Source organism: Neovison vison, chromosome 3, assembly GCF_020171115.1.
Source record: "Neovison vison isolate M4711 chromosome 3, ASM_NN_V1, whole genome shotgun sequence".
Lineage (NCBI taxonomy): Eukaryota > Metazoa > Chordata > Mammalia > Carnivora > Mustelidae > Neogale > Neogale vison.
In genome coordinates, this window is record NC_058093.1 from 63820517 (window position 1) to 63844173 (window position 23657).

Here is a 23657-nt window from a genome sequence, read left to right on the forward strand (position 1 = left end):
TTAAAAAGTAAAGAGAGGAATTCTCATTAACCAAGACTGTGATGCTGGCTTTTTGTAGAGAAGTACTTTGGTGGATATCAATAGGCACTGTAGCCTGGCAGACAGGCACCACTTACTACATCTCTCAGCCATCCCTTCATTATATTTGTCAGCAGAATGCCTGTTCTTTTTTAGTTGGAACTCTGACCAAGCTAGGAGGATAAATTATCAGTGAGCTAAGTCAATCAGTATATCATGTTAGCAAGGAGATAACCTGGCCATGTGATTCAGTTCTAGTCCATGCGACATAAAGAAAACTCTCCTCGTATTTATGCAAAAATTTTCCTCTCTAATAAAACAAAGGAAAAGTACCTTTTTGTCTGAGTGTGTCTTACCTTTCCTTACCACTTAGAATGTTGTAATGTGAGGTACGCTAGTAGTAGTCATTCTGCAACCGTGAGGAATAATATTTCAACACATTGAGTTGACAAAGTGAAAAAAACAAAATAGGTCCTTGAAGGTAGTATCAAGCCACTGCATCCGTTCTGAAGTTGTTGACTTCCAGACTTTTGTTATATGTGATAATTCAGTGTCTAGTGCTGGAGCTACTGTGAGCCAAGTATTCTGTTAACTTCCAAATCATTGCTGATGCATGGTAGTAGAAATAAGCAACTTCAACTTCAATCAATAACATGGATAATGGATGTTTCAGGAAGCAAAGTGAGGGTAGAGGGGAATGTAAATGGATTATGCCACATGATAAAGAAGATGACTCTGTGAAAACAATCAAGATTACCCCCCCTCCCCCATATTTTTGCTTTGGTATAGGGATTTTCAAAAGGGGCATTTGGAAGTCCACCCAAAAATCTGGGCATAAACAAAAAGATATTTTTCACTGGCTGTTATTGTGATGTTGTCATTTATCTCTTGGCTGTTGAACCCTAGAGAAACAAAGGTCATGAATTGAGTGGATGAAAATCATAGTTAGTGGCTAGTGAAAGTAAACTGTAATCAGACTATAAGAAGAAGATAACATGCTAACGAACCTAGTTAAATGTCTGCCATAGGATAATTACTCCTAAAATGTCCATTGAATCCAACTGAAGCCTCCGTTCCGTGTTTCTTGAAAAAAGGTAACCCTAATAAAAAGATCTTAACAAGAAAAGAAAAAAATTACCTATAATTACCTTCAGATGTTAGTACTACAATAATTTCTTCTTTGTTTACTATGTGACTTGTGTTCTTGGGAAAGAATGAGAGAGAGAGATTTGAGTGAACGATAACCTATTTGGGAACTACGTGTGACTGGTAGGAAGGTGTGGAAGTGGTCCTGGAATGGGAAGGCAGTCGATAAAGGGTGTTCTGTTGAGTCAGCTACCATAGGGGGCTAGAGGAGCTTAAAACTCATGGGAAAATTCTGGGAAATGTGCAAAACACTTGCCTCAGAATTATCCCAGCCAAGGAGTCGGACAGTCATTGGTTGAGGAATGCTAGGTAAGAGGAAGAAACATTAATTCCTTGACATTTGCAGTTTCAGGAATAAAAAAAAAAAAAAAACAAAAAAACAACCCTCAGGTACAGATGAAGATACTGGCAGCATCACTCATACTGAAAGATCAGAATGGTGTGGGCAAAGTGAGGGCAGTAACTGCTCTAAAAAACTTTTTTTTTTTTTCCAATTTATTTATTTTCAGAAAAACATTATTCATTATTTTTTCACCACACCCAGTGCTCCATGCAAGCCGTGCCCTCTATAATACCCACCACCTGGTACCCCAACCTCCCACCCTCCCGCCACTTCAAACCCCTCAGATTGTTTTTCAGAGTCCATAGTCTCTTATGGTTCACCTCCCCTTCCAATTTACCCGAAAGCACATACCCTCCCCAATGTCCATAACCCCACCCCCCTTCTCCAAACCCCCCTCCCCCCAGCAACCCACAGTTTGTTTCGTGAGATTAAGAGTCATTTATGGTTTGTCTCCCTCCCAGTCCCATCTTGTTTCATAATTATATCTTGCTCTATCATCTCCGCCCTACGTTCTCCCGCTTGTCTGGGAACATGACACATTTGAAAAGAGAACATGTTAGGGTAGAAACAGAGATGAATGCTAGTGAGTGGATGCATTGGAAGATTGTTGGCAAATATACCCATCTTACTTTCTTTTCTCTTTCTTTCTGGCACGTTAGAACTGAACCTTGTGTGACTCATATGCCCAGGACAGGACCTCTGCAGTCCTCTGACAGACGCAGTTTGTGGTTTGCTGCGTTCTTCTTTTCCCTTTGGTTTTGTCCTTCCACTGCTGGAGACCCTCTTCACCTGACTTCTTGGTACCTAATGCCCTCAGACGGCTCTCTGGTTGCTGTAAACTTCTTTCCACCAACCTGATCATCTCAAAAATTCCCAGTGTTCTAAAATTACGATGGTAAGCCTTCTTCCTTTTGGTCTAATCCCTTATTGTCTGTGTGTCCTCAGCTAAGAAAGGATGGAACAAACTGAGGGATACTGAAGTACACATAAACAGGAGGCTACATTAACACCAAACATCTGCAAATTAGCTCAAAGCAAGTCCCCTCTCACACTGTATGAACTCTGACCAAGCAATGTGACAAGCCAAGGGAGGAGATAGTCTGGAAAGCAGAAGTTGTTCCAGAACCTCTCAAAATGCCCTCAGGAAACCATAACTCATACACTCAAATCTGATTCTGTCTAGTTCCATATTCTGATCTCTGAAGATGACCTAAGCCAGAATTTCCAGCATAAAATGCAGGCTCTGGTGCTCTTCATTACAGAACAATCTGGAAAAGGCCATTTTAGCTCTTTTCTTTGTAAAATATTATTATATTCCAGCAGGGCACCCTGGTGAGCCTAAGCTTCTAAAATGCTAATTGTTCATTTAAAAATGATCCCTGTGTCCCAGTTTTCCTCATGGTATAGTTCCTAAAAGGAATAACAAATTCTGTGCTTGAGTCCTGCCTAGTCAGAGTTGGGAGAGTAATGCTCAGTAATTTGACCTCAGTTTTCCATTCTCTTATGAAAAGGGAAAAAGAGATGTTAGTTGCTTTGCAATTTGCCATTCTCTCAGCAAGGGATGATCCCTGGAACGATTTTAACTCCATCTCTTTCATCTCTGCCCTCTTCCTGCTCACCTTTACTTTCTCTTTCAGAGGGAGAATGTATCTTCTTCCATTTGGAATATTTCTCTGTCAGTTTCTAAGAATGCATTTGAAAGAGATGAATAGGTAGAGCACAGGGCATTTTTTAGGGCAGCAAGACCATTATTCTATATGATACTGTAGTGATGGATACGTATCATCATGCATTTGTCAAAACCCATAGGATGTACAATACAAAGAGTGAACCCTGATATAAACCATTTAATTTGATTTAATTATCAATAATGCATCAATATTGGCTCATCAGTTGTAACAAATGGACTACACTAATTACAAGATGTTGACAACAGGGGTAATTGGAGAGGCTGGTGATGTGTATGGGAATTTGTATATTTCACTCAGTTGTTTTTATGTAAACTTAAAACCAACCACAAAAATCTATTAAAGAAAACTTAAATGTACATCTCCATAACTTAGCCACTCCACTTCTTGATACTCACCCAAGGGAAATGAAGTCATATGTCCATACAAAGCCTTAAAACAGGAATGTTCGTAGTAATTTCATTTCTAATATCTCAAACTGGAAACAATCTGAATTTCCATCAGCAATAAGTGGATAAACAATTGTGGAAAGCACATAAGTGGAATACATTCAGCAATAAAAAGGAAAGAACTATCAGGTGAACCTCAGAAAAATGATGTGGAATAAAAGATACCAGATGCAGTAGAGGAGTTATGAAGGGAATGAGGGATTTTTTGGTGATGATGGATATGTTCATTATCTAGCTTGTTGAGATCATTTCCTGGGCATGTCTGTGTGGTGAAACTTATCGGATTGCCTTCTTTAAGTATGTGCAATACTATGTGTCAATTATAAAGATAAAAAAAATGCCAAGAAGATTATACCTTCCTCCACTTTCCCTCCTTACTCTTGTTCTTCCCTATATTTCTTACCCTTCCCAGGTCACACACCAAGCCCTGAGGTATTTATAGTGCAGAGATATTTTCTATCAGTTTTCTTAGTTCTGACCACTTTATCTATTTGGGGTTGCAGAGCACGGAAGAAAAAAAAAATACTGTTTCTCAGCACTTGAGAGTTAGGTCTAAGACCTTTCTTAATACATTTTGAATTTAATTGGTGTACGTAGCTCTACCCAATAATTACTCTATGAGGTGAGAGAAAGAGATGCCTTTATTCTGTTATTTACTCAAATCTTCAACCCACCAGATTGTTGCCAAATTTAGAGTTCTATGAAGAAAGGGAATCCACCACATGAGGGAAAGTTCAAAATTCGTCTTCAAAAAACGAAGATTAATTTAATAAAACAGGTTTTTAATTTTTTTCTTCCTGTGACAACACTTCTCAGTATAATTCCTTATTGTATATCACTAAAATGCCAACACTACTGTCTGATCCTTTAGAGGTCAAACTACAAAATGTCCAACAATTACAATATTTAACATTATCTTTTTGGAAAGGAATAGCCAGAATACATCAGCATATGGCCGGTCTTTTCCTTTAAACAAAGGGGAAAATTTCAATCTTCATTTTCTTAAAATTAATTCTGAGGCAATCTATTTTCCAATGTTATCAGTGAGAAGTAATTCACAGAATCTAGTACACTATGGAATTTTATGCTGGTTAATAATGGTAACTTATTGTAGTTAGGAGCCCTCTCTACAGGCAAGCAACATGGATTTAAAGACTAGCCTACAGTCACTATTGTGTTGATATCCTCTCTGAGCTTTAGTGTCTGTATCTGCAAAATGGATGAATAACAAGACATATCATATAGTATTGTATTTGTCATGAGGACTAAGTGAGATATGTTGAACACAGTTTCAGATGCACCAGAACTCTGAACATAATCGTCAGCTAATATAATTATTATATAATCATGATGGCATATAATGTGTGGCTACTTATGTAGTATGTTTTGTGAGAGACCTAACAAAACTGTTTCCTATGTTAATGTGCCGATTAAAGGTGTTCACCTCTGTTTCACAAAGGCTAAGCAGTCAATAACAACTGTCATCATTTCTTAAAAACTTTAGGTGAAATGTTAGTGAGAAATAAACAGTGAGATCAAACTGACACTTAATTGTGACTACACATATTCTTTTATGTGAGGGCCAAGTTACATAATTATAACTCAGCATTGTCTGAACTGTGAAAATACATCCTAGGAAATCTTTCCTTTTATTAGAGACTCACTGCATAATCATTCAATTATTTATATAACAAATATATCAAGGACTTATTGGGCCAAACATGAAATTTATAATCCAGCAAGGAAGGGAGACAATAATAAGTGATTTATTCATTACAGCTAAGATAAGCCATTGAAGCAGTACAGCATTGTAAGAGGGTAAGCAAAAGGAATCCCAACCTGTCTATAAGACTGATGCGGTTAAGAAAGATTTTGCCCCACAAAATGTGAAAACCATTCTCTCATTAAATCACGTTTAAGATAATATTTCTTGAATTTGGCACTTACTAACTTTGTGATTTTGGCCATGTTACATAATTACTCTAAGTTTAAATTCTTTTGTTTATAAAGCAGGGATAATATTATTTTAAGGGATAATGTGATGATTAGAAAAGAAAGTACGTAAAAAAAAGTATGTAAAAGTATGTAAAAGAAAGTATGGCCAGTACTAATTATTGTCTACTTAAGTGTTAAAAACATAACTGTCATCTATTCTTAGAATCAGATCTTTAGATTTCAAGATGTTACTGTAATTTTTACTGTAATTTATCTAAACTTTAGAGATAAATATTCATAGATGTAGTAATTTATGCTTCTCAGAATGACTAGAATTGAGGGACGTTGTGTGTACATGTATGTGAACATGTGGGGGTAGCTCAGTGTAGGTAGAAAAGGATGCTAAAATAGAATCTTACACAACTTTGGCAGTAGTAATGAATTATTAAATAGCAATAGGGAAAAACTTGAACTGTTAACAGGAAGATCTAGTTAGTCCTGATATATATGTATTCCAGGCATAGTCACGTGTCACTGACATACAAATGTGGAGCCAATGTGGGTAGGTGGTGTATGATTCTAAAGAAATGATGAGTACATCTGAGAAGAGCAAAAGATCCTTTTTTCACTTAAGGAATACCATTAAACAGTTTTCCAACAATTTTTTCTCTGTGGATAAGAGAGAGTCTCAAGAGGTTTTTTTGCCCCCCTTAATCATCACACACCTCTAGGATTCTCAATTTGTAGGAAAAATGAAGAAAACTATTTAGCTTTTATGCCTAAAAGTATGCCTAAGACTATCTTTTAGATTAAAAAGACAAAAAGTTAGAAAGACTTATTATAATTATTTCTAATAATAAATAAACATTGGTTCAGTACAGTCAACTGGAACAAGTAGTATTTACTTAAAGTAAAATTGGTAGTGTTGAGGGAATTGGGAATATATTTTTCCTATTTGGGTAGAGTCATCACTCACATCTTTGAACATGATATGTATGGCCAGGTGAAATTACATTTGGGTAATAACTATTAACTAGAAAAGTAGATATTCTAGCATCTAGTCCCTATGATTTCTAGAAGACATTTACAGTTATTATATTTTTCATGGATTCTAGGGTGTACCTACCTACCCTTTCTGGAGAGTGAAGCCTTACTGGATACTCATTTTTTTTTTAACTTCCTTTGTCAGACATACAGATCCTCAGTATTATTTTTTAATGTCTCTTCTACTTCAATATAACCAGATTTTTAAAAATCTTTTTTAATCTAGGATTAAAAAGTCATAAGAAGTTAAGAATATCTTGGTGGGGGAGCCTGGGTGGCTCACTGGGTTAAGCCTCTGCCTTCAGCTCAGGTCATGATCTCAGGGTCCTGGGATCAAGTCCCGCATCAGGCTCTCTGCTCAGCAGGGAGCCTGCTCCCTTCTCTCTCTCTGCCTGCCTCTCTGCCTACTTGTGATCTCTCTCCCTCTCTCTGTCAAATATATAAATAAAATATTTAAAAAGAAAACAGAATATCTTGGTGGCTGCGGGGAAAGGAAAAAATTCTAAAAAGAAAGGTTTTTAAAAAGAAATTTAAAAAAAGAAATAGGTTTATTTTAAAGGAGCAGAAAATTTATTTTAAAATTATGCCTAGTGGTTAAGAAAAAGGAGAGCAGAAGTAGCATTTTTTTAAAAATGCTAAAACAGGATATTGTTGCTTAATGACAAAAATTATACTGGGTTGTGGGATTTATAACATGTAGATATAAGTATATGAAATCAACAGCACAAAAAATGGAGAGGCAGGATGGCTATGGAAATATAGAGAGAAAATTATAAAAAGCAAGATCTAAACATATGCTGTCTACATGAAATACACTTTAAATTTAGAGATAAGAGAGAGTTTAAGGGGCACCTGGGTGGCTCGGTTGGCTAACCATCCAGCTGTTGGCTTTGTCTCAGGTCGTGATCTCAGGGTTGTGGGATCAAGTCCTGTGTTGAGCTCTACTCTCAGTGCAGTCTGCTGGAGATTCCTTGCCTCTCCCTCTGCCCCTCCCCTCTATGTTCCACCTCTTCTGCTCTCTTTCTCTCAAATAAATAAAATCTTAAATAAAGATTAAAAGAGGTTGAAATACAAATATGAACATAGATATACCATGCAAACAGCATAAGAAGGGCAGTGTAGCTATGTTAATATAGAATAAAGTAGACTTGAAGATATGTTATATTCCCAGTGATTGAGGCTATTTGGTGATAAAAATTAATCAGGAAGACAATAAAATCATATATGTTTATATACCTAAATAAAGATATTCAAAGTATGTGAAGCCAAAAAAACTGACAAATTTAGAGGTAGAAATAGAAAAATTTATAATGAGAGTTGGAGATACTTATGCCCCTGTATTGCTAATAATTGATAGAGTGACTAGACAAAACATCAATAAATTATAAAAGTTTTCACTGACATTATCAACTACTTTGACCTATTTGATCTATTTGATATTTATAGAATACTGTGAACAACAATAGATACCCTGTAGAAAAGAAAAGACATTCTTTTAACCCACTGAGCCACCCAGGCACCCGAGAAAAGACATTCTTTTAAAAGACACATAAACAAGTCACAATATGGAACAGATAGCAGGCTATAAAATAAGTTTCAACACCTTTCAGGAAAAAAAAAAAAAAAAAAAAGAACATCTGTTCACAGCCAGAACAAACAAGAAGCAGAAAATCTAACTATATATAGCTATTAAAGAAATTGAATATGTAACCATAAACTATCATTCAGGAATAATTTGATCATATGTTGCAGGCTTTGTGATAAAAACGGTCAGCATTAGATAGGGCAAGGATATCCATTTTCACTTTTTTCAACAATGAACTGAAGTCATGACCAGTTCAATAAAATGAAAGAGAGAGAGAGGGAGGGAAAAAGGAAGAAAGAAAGAGAGAGGAAGGAAGAAAATAGTGATAGGTGAGAAGTAAAATGATCACTGTTTGATTGTTTACATAAAGAATTCTGAGAAATCTATAAGGTAAGTATTAGAACCAATAAGAGAATAAAGTGACATTGCTGAATATAATGTCAATTTATATGTAGGATGAGTTCTAAGATCTCAAGCTTCTATTCATTGGGTGTATTTGTACTTTCTCCCAGTTTAATGGAAACCCTGATCCCAGTGCTGTAGTGAAGGAATTTCACAGATGTAATTAAGATCCCAAATTAGTTGTCTTTAAAAGAGAGATTATCCTTAGTGGATCTGGTAAGCTGTTAAGTAGGACAGGGCTCTTGCTGGTGAGACAGATTTGAAGCAAGAGAGTGATTTGACATGAGGGAGTCTCCATTTTGAAAATGGATGGGACCATGTAGCAGGGAATGTGGGCATTGTATAAGAACTTGGAATCATGTCCTCTGAGAGTCGATAAGGAAACAGAACTTCAGTCTTACAAATACAATGAACCGAATTATGCCAGCAACCTAAATGATCTTAGATGTGGATTCTTAAGGCTCCAAACAATAGCTGGTTTCTTGATTTCAACCTTAGAAGACCCTGAGAACAGGAATTTCTAAGTTGTGCCTGCACTTCTTACCTAGAGAACTGAGATATAACAAATGAGTATTATTTTAAATCACTAAGACTAATTTTTTTACACAGCAATAGTAGACTGATACAATATTTAAGGGATGCTGGAAGCAAATAATTGGAGAATGAAATGAGGGCTGGGGGAATTCCATTTTCTAATAGTATCAGTAAGTGTAAGACCTCTAAACTAATAATAGCAAAATATTGCTGAGAGAAAGCAAAGACTAAATAAATGGCACCATCTATATCATATTCATGAATTTTGAGAATATGAAGTGTCAATCCCCTCAAAATTAGGCTATAGTTTCAATGTGACCCTGATTCAAATTTCAACGAAATTAGTTTGGGGAGAATTTGACAAGTTTATTTTAAACTTACATTGGTATGCAAAGGACTGAGAGCGGTCAAAACAATCCTGAAAAAAATTTGGAGGACTCACACTACCTGATTTCAAGCTTGATATAGAATGACTATTTAAAATAATGTGCCATGGGTTTAAGTATAAACAAACAGATCATGGGAGGGAAAAGATGATCTGGTAACAGACCAAGACATAGATGACTTTCAACAAAGATGCCAAGACAACTTAATAAGAAAGGATAGTCTTTTCAATAAATAATGTGGATAAAAAGGATGAGCAAGGTAAAAATGAATCTCTACCTCTGTCAACAAATTAATTTGAGATGGATCATAGACCCAAAGGTAAATGCTGAAACTGTAATGCCTATTAAAAAATATATTGGGCAATATCTTTGTGACCTAAGTAAGACAAGACTTTTTCAGAGAGCACACAAGAAGTACCACTCATAAAATGAAATATGAGAAACAGGAGTCCATCAAAATTAAACATTCAACTTACCAGAACCATTATTAAGAGAATGAAAAGGCAGTACAGATTAGGAGAAAGTATTCCCATTACATATATTTGACAAAGGTCTTGTATTTTGAATTTCTATAAATCTGCAACAGAAAGGCAAACAAATAAATTTTAAAAATGGTCAAATAAACAAACTTCACAAAGATGTACGAATGGCTAAATAATCCTATAAAATGTGTTCAAAATTAGGGGCACCTGGGTGGCTCAGTGGGTTAGGCCTCTGCCTTCGGCTTGGGTCATGATCTCGGGGTTCTGGGATCGAGCCCCACATTGGGCTCTCTGCTCAATGGGGAGCCTGCTTCCTCCCTTCTCTCTGCCTGCCTCTCTGCCTACTTGTGATCTCTGTCAAATAAACAAATAAAATCTTTTTTAAAAAAGTGTTCAAAATAAATCATATGAAAATGGGTTCAAAATCATCATTGTAAATAACAAAACCAAAAGGAGACACCATATTGCATGTCTAAAATTAAAATATCCAAGACTATATCAAATTTTGGAACCCTCTAACACTCTTGGTGGTAATGCAAGTTGCTATAGCCACTCTGGAAAACAGTATGGAGGTTCTTCAAGACATTAAAAATAAAGCCACCCTATGACCCAGCAATTGCACTACTAGGTATTTACCCCAAAGATACAAATGTAACGATCCAAAGGGGCACCTGCACACCTGCACCCCACCGTTTGTAGTAGCAATTTCCACCATAACCAAACTATGTTCAGGAACCAGATTCCATTGACAGAGGTATGGCTAAAGAAGATGTGGTACACACACACACACACGATGCAATATTATTCAGTCATAAGAAAGGATGAAATTTTACCATTTATATTGACATGAATAGAATTGGAGGGTATTATGCTGAATGAAATAAGTCAGTCAGAGAAGAGAGACAATTATGTGGTTTCACTCATATGTGGAATATAAGAAACAGTGCAAAGGGAAGAAATCGGAGGGAGATAAACCATGAGAGACTTTTAACTATAGGAAACAAACAGTTTTATTGGAGGGGAGGTGGGTAGGGGAATGGGGTAACTAGATGATGGCCATTAAGGAGGGCATGTGGTGTGATGTGCCCTGGGTATTATAGGCAACTGATGAATAACTGAATTCTACATCTGAAGCTAATGATGTACTGTATGCTGGCTAATTGAATTTAAATAAAAATTTTTGATGAAGGTACAGAGCATCTGAAACATTCATCAATGGCAGAGGTGTAAAATAATACAACTATCTTGAACAATATTTTGGCAATTTCTTTCAAAATGAAATATGTACTTATCCTATGACCTAGTAATACCACTTCTAGAGATATGAAGTGTATGTCCACTAAGACAGTTTTATTCTTAACGTTGCCAAACTGGGAAGAATGCGATGTCCAATTAACATGGAAATGAGTAAACAAATTATGATATGTTCAGTTGGTAAAATAGTACTCAGCGATGAAAAAAATGAATAAACAACAGTTTTATAAAACTACGTTAGTGAAACACTGAAGCATTTTGTTAAGCAAAAGATGCCAGACACAAAAAGGCACATATTTATTTATATTTTTAAAGGTACATATTTAATGATTCCACTTTTATGAAACTGAAATAAGCAAAATCATCTGTTATAATGACAATAATCACGTGATCATATATGGGATTATTGACTGGAAGAAGGCATGGGGAGCTCTCTGAAGTAATGGAAATATTCTCTGTTTTTATAAGATGTGGGTTACATAGTCATATGCATTTGGAAATCTAATCAACTTCCACACTTTCGTTCTGTACAATTCGTTGCATGTGGATTACATTTTAATTAAAGACATGCTGTTAGGGATTTTTTAGGAGAGCTGAATGATTTATACCATTTTACTTTGTTGTCATGTCAAGCTCTTCTAAAAAATATAATTACAGAAAAATTTTATCAGAATACTGTTAATCAGTTTGTTTTAAAAGTGAACTTTAGGATCATTAGCCATTTCTTTGGAAGTTGGACACAATGAGGTTACTAGAAGAGCATGAAATGGTCCCTCCATCAGCCTGTCTAGAGAAGCTACCTTGTTATTTGAACCTAGAAGAATAACTTTATTTCTTGCCTTATTATAATTAATTAAGTCATTTGAGCTAATACAAATGAACCCAGTTAACATAAAGTGCCATTTAAGCATTTGCTAAATCTCAATTTAATTTCTAGCAGAAATTAATAGTATTGGTATCTAATACCTAATTTTAATACCTAAAATTGTGGTCAACAATTTACAAAATTTTTTCACACCTGTTACTTTAGAACTCTTCAGCAACTCCATGGGGTAGATCAGCAACTTGATGAGGTAGGTTTATCCCTGTTGACTGATGTGAAAATGGGCAGTCATCAAGGTTAAGGGACTTTAAAAAAATGTTAGGCTATCAAGTATCAGTCAGGATTCGAAATCAGATCTTCTGTTTTTGCCCTTGGTGCTCTATCCAATAAACAAGAGCTGAGTAGTAGATGAAAACAAAGTCATTTCTTGATGAGTCCTTAAAAGCAGAAAGAGAAATGAGAAAATCTCTGCTGCAATAGGGTTGAGTTAGTTCCAATGTCTTAAGTTATAGATTAATGAAATATTTGAAGAAACTTCTAGATGACTTCAATAAAAAGTCTGTACCAAATAAAACATCTGCTATCTATAATGGTTTTATTAGACAGAGAGTTAATTACACTGAAGCATGTGTGCTGTAGACTACAGTTTGCTCCTGCACTGAACTGCCACGCACTGCCTTCACTTTGCTCCATATACCTCCTCTACGTTACAACCTCCCTTTCACCTGCATACATTTTTAAGATAGATTTTCAAAATAAGCTAAGTGAAAGTACAGACATTTCAGTGTGTCCCAGAATTTATGATTCACAGAAATCAACAAATGTACCCAAGTGGCAATAGAGCAGAAAATGTCAAATAATGATTAAAATGGTTATAAAAAATGGTCATTGAACTTGTTGAGAGGAAAGGTCTGATTAAGAATCTCACCAAAACTTAGATCCAGCTTCTTTGGAGGGGTATGGGAATGAATTGGAAAACTGGCAATTATTTGATCAGTGGACAGTACAAATAGAAATCTAGCGTATCTTTATTTCAGTTGAAAACCTTGAGAGCTTCATTGCCATGGGTACTTCGCATCTTCCTGCTGGGTTGGATCATTTACATCCTTCTTCTCAATATCTTTTGCCAACTAACCATTTCAAAATTACAGCTAAATTAAAGACACTGCCTATTATTTGCTGTATACTGGAACTCAGATCTCCCCTTGGAGAGCTCTGAGCTCATTCAATGAGGCATGGCACTTAATTTCATTTGCAGAATTTCTGCCATCTAACTTTCCATGAATTAAATGAGATCATTCATTGCTTTCCCTGTAGGCTGATGGTTCTTATATTGTTTGTCCACATTTAATGTCCTAATATCTTGGTTTCATGGTCTAATGTTTAATAATGAATCAGTAACGAAATTGAATGTACTGTTTAAAAAAATCCTTCAGTTTATTACCTTCTTAAGACTCTATGGAACCTTAGACCTCTTTGAGCTCAGAGCTGCAAACTTAGATGCCTACAGGGACCAGGCAGGTTGTAAATGTGTGAACTGAACTTGCTCTAAGAGAGGAGATTAGGTTCTATGATAACCTGAAGAAATTTTTATTTCAAGGAGTGAAAATTCACATTAGGAGAAAAATACATGGCATAGAAATCTATGAAGTGTCTATGGATGGAATTTGCCCTACAGCTTCACCAGTTTTTCTGCTAATATTGCCTACTTCTCCCATTTTATAACTTAGAAAATAGCAAAAGACCACTTATGTAATTCATTCAACCAAATTCATTCATGATTCCTAGTATAGTGCCTGAAAAATTGTACCTACAGTCACTGTACTTGAGAGGAATTGTGCATATTTGTAATTGTGACCTGGAAAAGGAAGACTGATAAAGGAATCAGAGTACATGGTATATTAATAAGCACAATGAGTACCTCACAGCGAATAAATAACTTAGGGGTGGTCAGGAGAGCAGGTATGGTTTACATGATGCAACTAAGTTTAGATGTGCCAACCATATGGAGAGACCACACGAGCTAGGAGGAACATTAGACAGACTGACAAATCTGGCATGCTTTTCTCCATCTTGGTTTTCAGCTTAAATTCTTAGGCATTTTCAAGGAATCAAACTACAAACAAAACTGACAAACAATTCATATTTATATATACACGGCATGTGGCTTCAGTAATTAATTGGAGTATAACGTTTCTTTATGAATTGAGAATTTGGAAAAGAATCACAAAATGCTTATATAATTTGTTATAAACAGTGAAAATTACTTGGAGACGCAGGGGAAAACACATCATTTATATCAATTTTCTGTTTCCTAGGAAGGAGAAATAGCAAACCTAAGCACGCTAGCTCATGTGAGCAAGATTTAAAAAAAAGGCAGTGATCCTGGAAATTCAGTGCATGTTTAGAGTCACAGGATGATTTCATATATGTTAACTCTTCTGGTGTGAAGTTATACCAGTTCCTGGTATTTGGTGAAAAGGAAAAAAAAAAACTAATAAAACAAGTTGTTTTCATACTGTGTTGTTTTTCAACGCTGTGTTTCACTAAGAGCTAGGAAACCTCCTAAGAAACTCATTTTTTTTTTTTCAACATAGGTTCACTATTCTTTTTCCTGCTTTAGGAAGAATTCATTCTTCCTAAAAATATGTAAAACTAAACTAAAAATATGTAAAATATGTTGGACAGGTGACATCTGGCTGGAGTATTCAAATTTGTGGTCTTTAATGCCAGGAGATGTTCCAAAAGGTGTGTTTCTAGTTGTTATTTTCTTGACTAAAAAGCAGGCAGGAAAACCTTTCATGGCTGACACTAAAAAGTATGTTTCTGGGGCAGATATACTATGTATGAATGAACAGACTTTCTTAAAATTGGGAACTTTTTTTTTTTTAGTGTAGAATGGTGAAAAAAAATGAGCTAGTTTCCTTTGTAAGCTAGGTGAAGGGAGTCAGTATAGCAGGTGTAGTTTAAATGATTAAACTGAGAAAGAAATGTTTCAGATGAAGAGAATGTTTCAGATGAAGGAAACAGTTCAGATTGAAGGATTTTGGTGGGGCTGAAGTTGTAAATCATATTGTCAGTGTCTACTTTTGAAGATGGTTCAGAAGGGAGAGAGACAAATTAACCAGAAGTCAACTGCCAGAGATTTTCTAAAACTCTGGGATTTTAAGATCTTCTCAAGGCACACTTGATACTCTAAATAATAAGGAGAAAAGCAATTTTAATGCATTCAAGATCTGTATTTTAGTACTTGAGTATGAACTGAAACTGTTTTAATCAAGTGATGAAAGCAATCTTTAGCAATACAAAACTGGGAGGAAATGTGACTTTGAGAGAAATTTTGATACCATATGCTCCATTTGAATTTAGGCTTACTGGTGTTTGTGATTTCTGGTAATATTTGCATGTCAAAGTTGGTTTTCAAGAGCGACTTCTATCTGTTAATCGGATGGATCAGTTCTTTAATGTGCCAATCCAAGTCGTCTCTCTTGCTCTCTGACTGAACACAATGACCTGGTGAGGGAGCACGCTTACCCAGTCTCGCCTACTTGAAAACACTTTTCCGTATGTCTTCCTGCACATTCCCCTTTAGTGAAACTAACATCTTCACTGCTGAGGAAGTAATTAGATTCTCAATTACGAAATTAGTTATCACTGGATTTAAAATTTACAGTATATTCATATGTTAAAATATTTAACTCTAATGCTTTCTTAATTGTTGATGTAAGTGCAGAAAACAAGAAAACATGTTTTTAAAGCAGAGGAGAGTTCATTTGCTTATGCTGGGACATCATAGTCCATTATAAAAATGCCAGGAAAGGGGCACCTGTGTGGCTCAGTTAAACATCTAATTCTTGGTTTTGGTTCAGGTCATGATCTCATTGTTGTGGGATACTGGGATTGAGCCCAGCCTCTGACTCTGAGCTTAGTGTGGAGTCTGCTTCAGATTCTCTCTCCCTTTCCCTCCTGCTCACTTTCTCTCAATAAATAACAAAACCTTTAAAAAATATCAAAAGAAATGGGGTCAATGATTTGGCACAAGTCATTTAAAACACTCTGCACTTAGATTGTTCTGTATTTTGTATTTTAAACATACCACAAATGCATGTATAAATTTAAAATAAATCTTAAGCTCCTTGAAGTCAGGTGTAGTGTCTTGTCACCCACAGTAGATCTAGTTCTACACGGTGCCTAGAAGTCAGAATGTGTCCATATGTAGGTCCTATATCAAACAATACTATGTTTTGTAGAAAAAATAAATTTGGGGTCAATGTATGATTTTATAAATGACCAATTTCCCAATCCTTTTATCTTAAGATACAAAGATATATAAATATGGTACATATAGTTTTCTAGGTCATTCTCTAAAATTTCAGCATAGTTCAAGTAGCAGATCATATTTGATGGAGAAGAATCACCTTAATTTTGTATAATCACTGAGAAAATGGTAAGGTAAAAAATGGATGTTCTTGGCCTCTTCAGTGTCTTCCAGAGCTAAAAATACCATTTTTATAAACTGGTCACATACCTCATTGGGTGAGATCTGATTATAATATTGTGCCTGCTTTATGTTCTGGGAATAGAAACAGTTTCCTCCACATTTAATAGGGTGCATTTTTCCCCTATGAAAATAATACCAAAATTAATTAAGCCCCTGCTATAGGTACTCTGGGACTATAAAAGAACAAGACTTTATGCAATATGATTTGAAAACCAAGACATCCTAAATTCACATTGTTAATGAAATGCAAGAATATACAAAAGACCCATCAAAGAAAAAATTCAGACATAGTGGCTTCTTAAAATATGGTTTCTTAATCTAGATGGTCTGTTTTTAAATTCAGGTAGGAACAACTTATCTGGCATGAAATCTCAGATTTATTCCTTGAGTCCTGGTTGTCATTTCTCATAGTAAATGCTCAGACATGCATTCTTTTTTTTTTTTTTTTAAGATTTTATTTATTTATTTGACAGAGAGAGATCACAAGTAGGCAGAGAGACAGGCAGAGAAAGAGAGGAAAGCAGGCTCCCCGCCGAGCAAAGAGCCAGATGTGGGGCTCTATCCCAGGATCCTGAGATCATGACCTGAGCTGAAGGCAGAGGCTTAACCCACTGAGCCACCCAGGCGCCCCTCAGACGTGCTTTCTTAAGTTCCTAATGTGTCAAAACACAATTATCCTGTGCATTCCAAACTCTCTGGATTCATCTATGGATTTTTTTTCTTTTACTATTCCATTTCAAAAACATATTATTGAAAATCCCATGGTTCTTCCATGTTGAAGTTTACAGATTAAACAAAAATATAAGATACACAGTTAAGACTGAAATTCAGATAGATAACAATTGATATTTTTGGTGCAGACGTATGTTGCTTGCATTCGTCTCAGGCTACTCTCCATTTTATTTATTTACCTAAAATTTTTTAAAATTTTAGTTTTTCATTGTGATATGTTAGTCACTATATAATACATCATTAGTTTATGATGCAATGTTCCAAGATTCATTGTTTACTTATAACACCCAGTGCTCCATGCAATCCATGCCCTCCTTAATACCCACCACCAGGCTACCACCCACATATGCACATAATATGAATAATGCTGGAAAGAAGAATGGCATTGTTTGGACAAAGAACTAAAGACTGATGACAAATCTGCAATTAGATCAGTTGACTGAATTGAAAAAGAGTGTATTGAAATGAAGAAACCTTTGACAAAACTCCCAGTGTTGTTTTGCATAAAGTATCTTGAAGAAAGTGAAGTTTGGTAAAAATTGCCCTTATCTATAAATAATAGGCAGTTGCTAGAGCTTAATTATTTAATAAATGATATCATATACAGAGAACTTTGTACTCAAGCTAGTGTATGGATTTTAAATATATAGCCTATATAATTTTTTTAAAATTAGACTAAAAAAGTATTTGTTCCTTGATTTCTCAGTAGACATCAACAATCTTCAAAATGTTTTGGGCAGGAAAAAATGTTTGCAGGTAATAAAATCCTACTTAGCCCGAGATAAAGAGATTTTTTGAAAAAATTTAAATTTAAAGAAAATAGTGCAACTGGATTTCAGCATGTCTGGAAACATGAAGCTCTAGGGAGCTCTGCTGTAGGAGTTCATGGACCTTTACTCTAATGATCTACCATTACCTCAGCTAGCAACTTATTAGGTTTCTGAGTATCTTAGTTCAAATTCTCAAAAGGGAATCTGATTAATTCAGATTAGTTTATGGATTGGTTCCTCTGGGGTTGGATAGCTACTCTTGGCTCAATCAGCCATGTCAGGGGAATGACATTGCTAATTAAGGATAAGTTAGAGGAAATGAGGTCTTTCTTTAGTAGAGATATTTACAATACCTGTACATATTTATTTATATGTAAATGTATAATGGAAAGTAGATCATGAGAAATTAATAAAATATAATTCTCTCATTCTAGGAAAGCGTATTTATGGGTGAATTGTTGACAGTTGTTACTCTTGTGCATTAAATATCAGTGCATGCACACAAGCCACCCAGTTTACTTAGGTGAAAACCCAGGTGTCTTTCTTGACTGGCACCCTTAACTTGCTCTTCACATCCGATTTACTAAATCTCAGCTCTGGATAGCCTAAGTAACAAATATATTGGAATCACCTATGTATACGTATAACTTTCCCATTATGTTATAAAATCCACAGAGGAATGAGTTGTATGTGGCTTTTTCATATTTATATTTCTACTACCTAGTACAGTGCTTCACACCAGCAACCCTAGTTGATACACTGATTGTAGCTTTGTAGCACCCTGCAGCAGACAACTCTGTTAAACCATGTCCATAGAAACTGTTATATCATAAACATGTGTGGTTTATTAAGTTGCTAAGTTTATAGTAATGTTGTTAGGTAGCAGTAGATAATTAATGTAGTCCTTGTTTTCTTTCTGCATCATATTTTTTCTGCATTATGTTTTTAAAAACAAATGACAGTCTCTTTGTAAATTCTTAATCTGTGGCTTTATTTTCAGCAACAATCTAGTCTTTAGTAACAATTTAATATTAAATTGGCATGGAACTCAAAATAGTAGAATGAGTCAGCAAGATGAGAAATACCAGTGGGTAAATTATTGATACTTTTTCTTTTGGCTCTTCTTCCCTGTCTGCCCTCCGCTGTCTGAGAGTGATATTGTAGGTCCCAAACTGTTAAAGTTCAAGGGACTTTTTTGTTTTAGTGAGGAGTCATAACTGAATCTTTGTTTAGCTTCTATGTCATACTTCTACACTTCCTTATCTTTACTATAAGACACCATGAAAGTAGCAAGTGCTTGTTTTTGTCTCAAATTCAGATCAATCCCCCATAAGTGTTTCCTTGTTTCAAGAACAGAATGAACATTCTTATCCTATTTAGAAAACAGTAAACAATTATGGCTCCCAATCTGTAAAATTTCATATCTATATCTATATCTATATCTATATCTATATCTATATCTATATCAGAGATCATTCAAAATTACTGTTTCCTACTGATGACTCTAGACACCATGATATCCTGAGACATCTAAGAAATCCTAAGACATGAAAGAAATACTTTCTAGCCAATTGGCCTAATAGTATGTGTGGGGAAATGAATTTTACCACTCAAATACTCAGAAAAATCACAAAATATGTAAAAATATGTTGACATAAAACTAAAGAAGTGGCATTTTTACATAGGTTAAAAAAACTCTCCTGAGTATTCATTCATCACTGCTGTTACTGAAGTATGAGCTTCTGAAACTCTGTTCTGGTCTCTCTTCCTATCAGAAGATAATAACCTTCTTGAGGGTCATGTTCCTCCTCTACCTCTCTTCCTGGAGTTACCTAAGTCCACATTTGTCTCACGTTTCCACATGCCACTTGAATCCCTGTTTCTGGGATTGCCAGGAATCTTTCAAATTGCCCAAGATTAAGACTGAGTCTTCAAGGCACCATCACCAAAGATCTTGAGTTTTGTGATAAGCAGTCTCTAAAAATAAAAAACTCAGAACACCCAGGAGACCATTTAGCTGTTAAGAACAGACATTCAAGTAATTGGAAATTGGTCAAAATAGAATAATTCTATATTTGGAGTAAGCCTAGACAAAACACAAGATAAGAAGGCAGAGGACACATACTTGAAATTGGGAGCCCTAGTCTATCAAGAGACATTGAGTGGACTCTGAGATTTCAATTATGAATACCTGTAAACAACTCTGTTTTTACATGTTAGATAATTGCTCTGATGATAAAAAGATCAATTCCCTTGAAAAGAAGCTCTGGTTACTATTATTCATAAAACCACATTATATAAACTTAATAGATCTTGAAATATATTCACATATCTCAGGGTCTGAAAAAGGGTTATAGGGGATGAGACCTACAAATAAGCAAAAACTTAAAAACTTTACTGTAAACACTGTTTTATTGTAAAAGTAAAAAACAAAATGAAACAAAAACAAGTCTGAATAATTTGCTGCAGTGTACATTCCTAGCTACAAGGACAGAATGACTATGTGAATAATGTAACTAAAAATCCTGGAAATTACCATTTGTAAACCAGTAATTGTTTCTTTTTGGATTGTGTGAAGCTCATAAATCAACTCATTATTCTTGATAAAACACAGGTAGGAAATAAAAGGCTTAGGTGCCTGAGGCTAGATGACATAAAAAATTATTTAGTAATTTCAATGTTTGCCAATTTTTTTTCTTAAAAATAAAGATTGTATTTAAAGAGGAAAATTTGGGGCACCTGGGTGGCTCACAGGGTTAAGTCTCTGCCTTCGGCTTGGGTCATGGTCTCAGGGTCCTGGATGGAGCCCTGCAGGCTTTCTGCTCAGCAGGGAGCCTGCCTCCTACTCTCTCTCTGCCTGCCTCTCTGCCTACTTAGGATCTCTCTCTCTGTGTCAAATAAATAAATAAATAAATAAAATTTTTAAAAAAAATAAAGAGGAAAATTTATGTAGCCTTAAAAAAAGATATAAGGTATTCTATAACTAAGAATTGATGCTTAACATTAATTTTAAAAGTAATAACTCTATTGCTTTCTTCTGTATTGATAAATGTGGTTACTCCAAACACAAAATAGTCAGTTGGTAGCATGGCATCCTTTCCTTCTGAGTAATTTTGATTTGTGCACTGTAAATTAATAGCTAAACTTTTATAGAAGTGTAAAGTAGAACATATTAATTAAAAGAGAAAGTGTGGTTATTAAACCATGTAACAATTGTAAAATCTAGTGTTTTCTATTAATGTTTTAATGAACCAGATGATCTAAGTTTTTATGATTCTATAGAAAAATTTTATTTCAGATATTTAGGAAAGTTTCAAGGTATGAGTCTTAAGCATTTTTTGTGACAATATTTTAGTAAATTAATTACTTAGTTCTTAATAAATTTTGTTTTTCTAATATTTTAGTTGACTAAGAAATTTAAACATGGTATTTTAATAATGGATATATTGGAATTCTTCATTAGACTTTCTATAAAAATTCAAGTTTTATGTATTCAAAATTTTGAGATATAAGAAGATCTCAAACAAATTTTCAAAAAACATTTTGTGTGTATACTAATTGAGCAATAATAGGGAATTCTAATATACTAGATCTCTTCCTCAAAATCCTCCTGTAACCAAAAAAAAAAAAAAAAAAAAAAAAGGAATTTAGTGGTACTAAGTGATAATGGTAACTGGAAACTGCATAGATACATTTGTAAGCCTTGACATAATAGCACAAAACAAAATGTATTAAGGCTGTAAGAGAATATTATGTTTTATTAACAAAAATGAGTTTAAGCTTATTAAAGTAAAGAAGATAGTAAAATAAAACAGGATTTTGCAAAGTCAACTTAATTGAATATGTGAAAACATATAGATTTTAATATTGTTTGAAACTGAACATAGAAGATAGAATTGTTTTGCCCAGCCTAAAGTCATACATATGAATCTTATGCATATAAACATATATTTAACCATGGCAGATAAACCAGATGATGGCTAAATGAAACAGTTGTACAGGGTTTCAGAGATAAAATTGCTAGTTTTTCTTTTTCCTACATTTCATAAAGTAGACCAATAGAACTGATTTCTATTACTCTACCAGAACCTAAATATCAACATCTAAAAATGCCATTCTTGAAAAATAAAGAACTGTCATCTGTTGAAATGATAGCACCATGAATTTGAAATAAACTGCAACAAATCATATATCAATAAATACTTCTGTAGCCATTCAGGGTGAGTTATGAATGATTCTAAAACAAAGTAAATTCCACACATATTCCTATTATGATGTATACTAGAAATAGATCTATATAAGAAAACTTGAACTTAATTCAGTAGTTTCATTAGTTTATTAGGATTCCTGTGTCCTCTTGAAAATATGTCATTAGTCAGTGAAAGTTTGCTTTATTTAGGGCATCCTAATATATCCAAAATCTATCTTGTATCTTTACTGATACAGGTATGAAAATTCCATTGATTGAAATCACCTTGGATCTTTTTACTTGAGAATTGTGTTAGAGGTCATAATTGAGGTACTGGGGTTGCATAGGAGGTTCATGTTGCTGGGGTAACAGTGCTCCTAGATCCTATCAGTATACAAAGGAATAAAATAAACACATTTGATTTACTTTAAATGTGTGCTTCATATTGATATTTCCACTTAGTTTAACACTATGGTACTTATATTTTTCTCTGATTCATTAATTGCAGTTTTTTTTCCCCATAGTAAAAATGTTTATTTCTGATATAAAAATTCATAAATCCTAATATAATAGATAGCAAATAGAATTAGATAACAAAATCTAAAATATGAAAACAGAAAGAAACAGGAAGAAAGTAAAGGGAATGTAAGGTGATAGATACAAGACCTGAATTATCAAGATTCTCTAATCAACGGAGAAAACATCAGTTAAGGGTGAAAATTGCCTAATTGATTTTTTAAAATTCAGCTATATTTGATGTGATAGCCAGACTAATGTCCCAACCCCTAAAAATGTTCAAGTTTTAATCCCCAGACCTATGAATGTGTTAATTTACATGGTACAAGGAACTTTTAAGATGCGATTAAGTTAAAGATATTGAGATAGTCATTCACCATGATCAAGTGGGATTTATTCCTGGGATGCAAGAGTGGTTCAATATTTGCAAATCACTCAATGTAATACATCTCATCAATAAGAGAAAGGAGAAAAGCTATATGATCATATCAATAGATGCAGAAGAAGCTTTCAACAAAGTATAACATCCATCTATGATAAAAACTCAACAAAGTAAGTATAGTGGGAACATACCTCAACATAATAAAGGCCATATATGAAAAACCCACAGTGAACATCATTCTCAATAGGGAAAACAGAGAGATTTCCCCCCAAGGTCAGAAAGAAGACAAAGTCGTCCGCTTTCCCCACCTTTACTCAACACAGTACCAGAAGTCCTAGCAACACCAATTAGACAACAAAAAGAAGTAAAAAGCATCCAAATTGGTAAAGAAGAAGTAAAACTTTCACTATTTGCAGATGACATGATACTATATAGAGAAAATCCTAAAGACTCCACCAGAAAATGTCTAGAACTGATA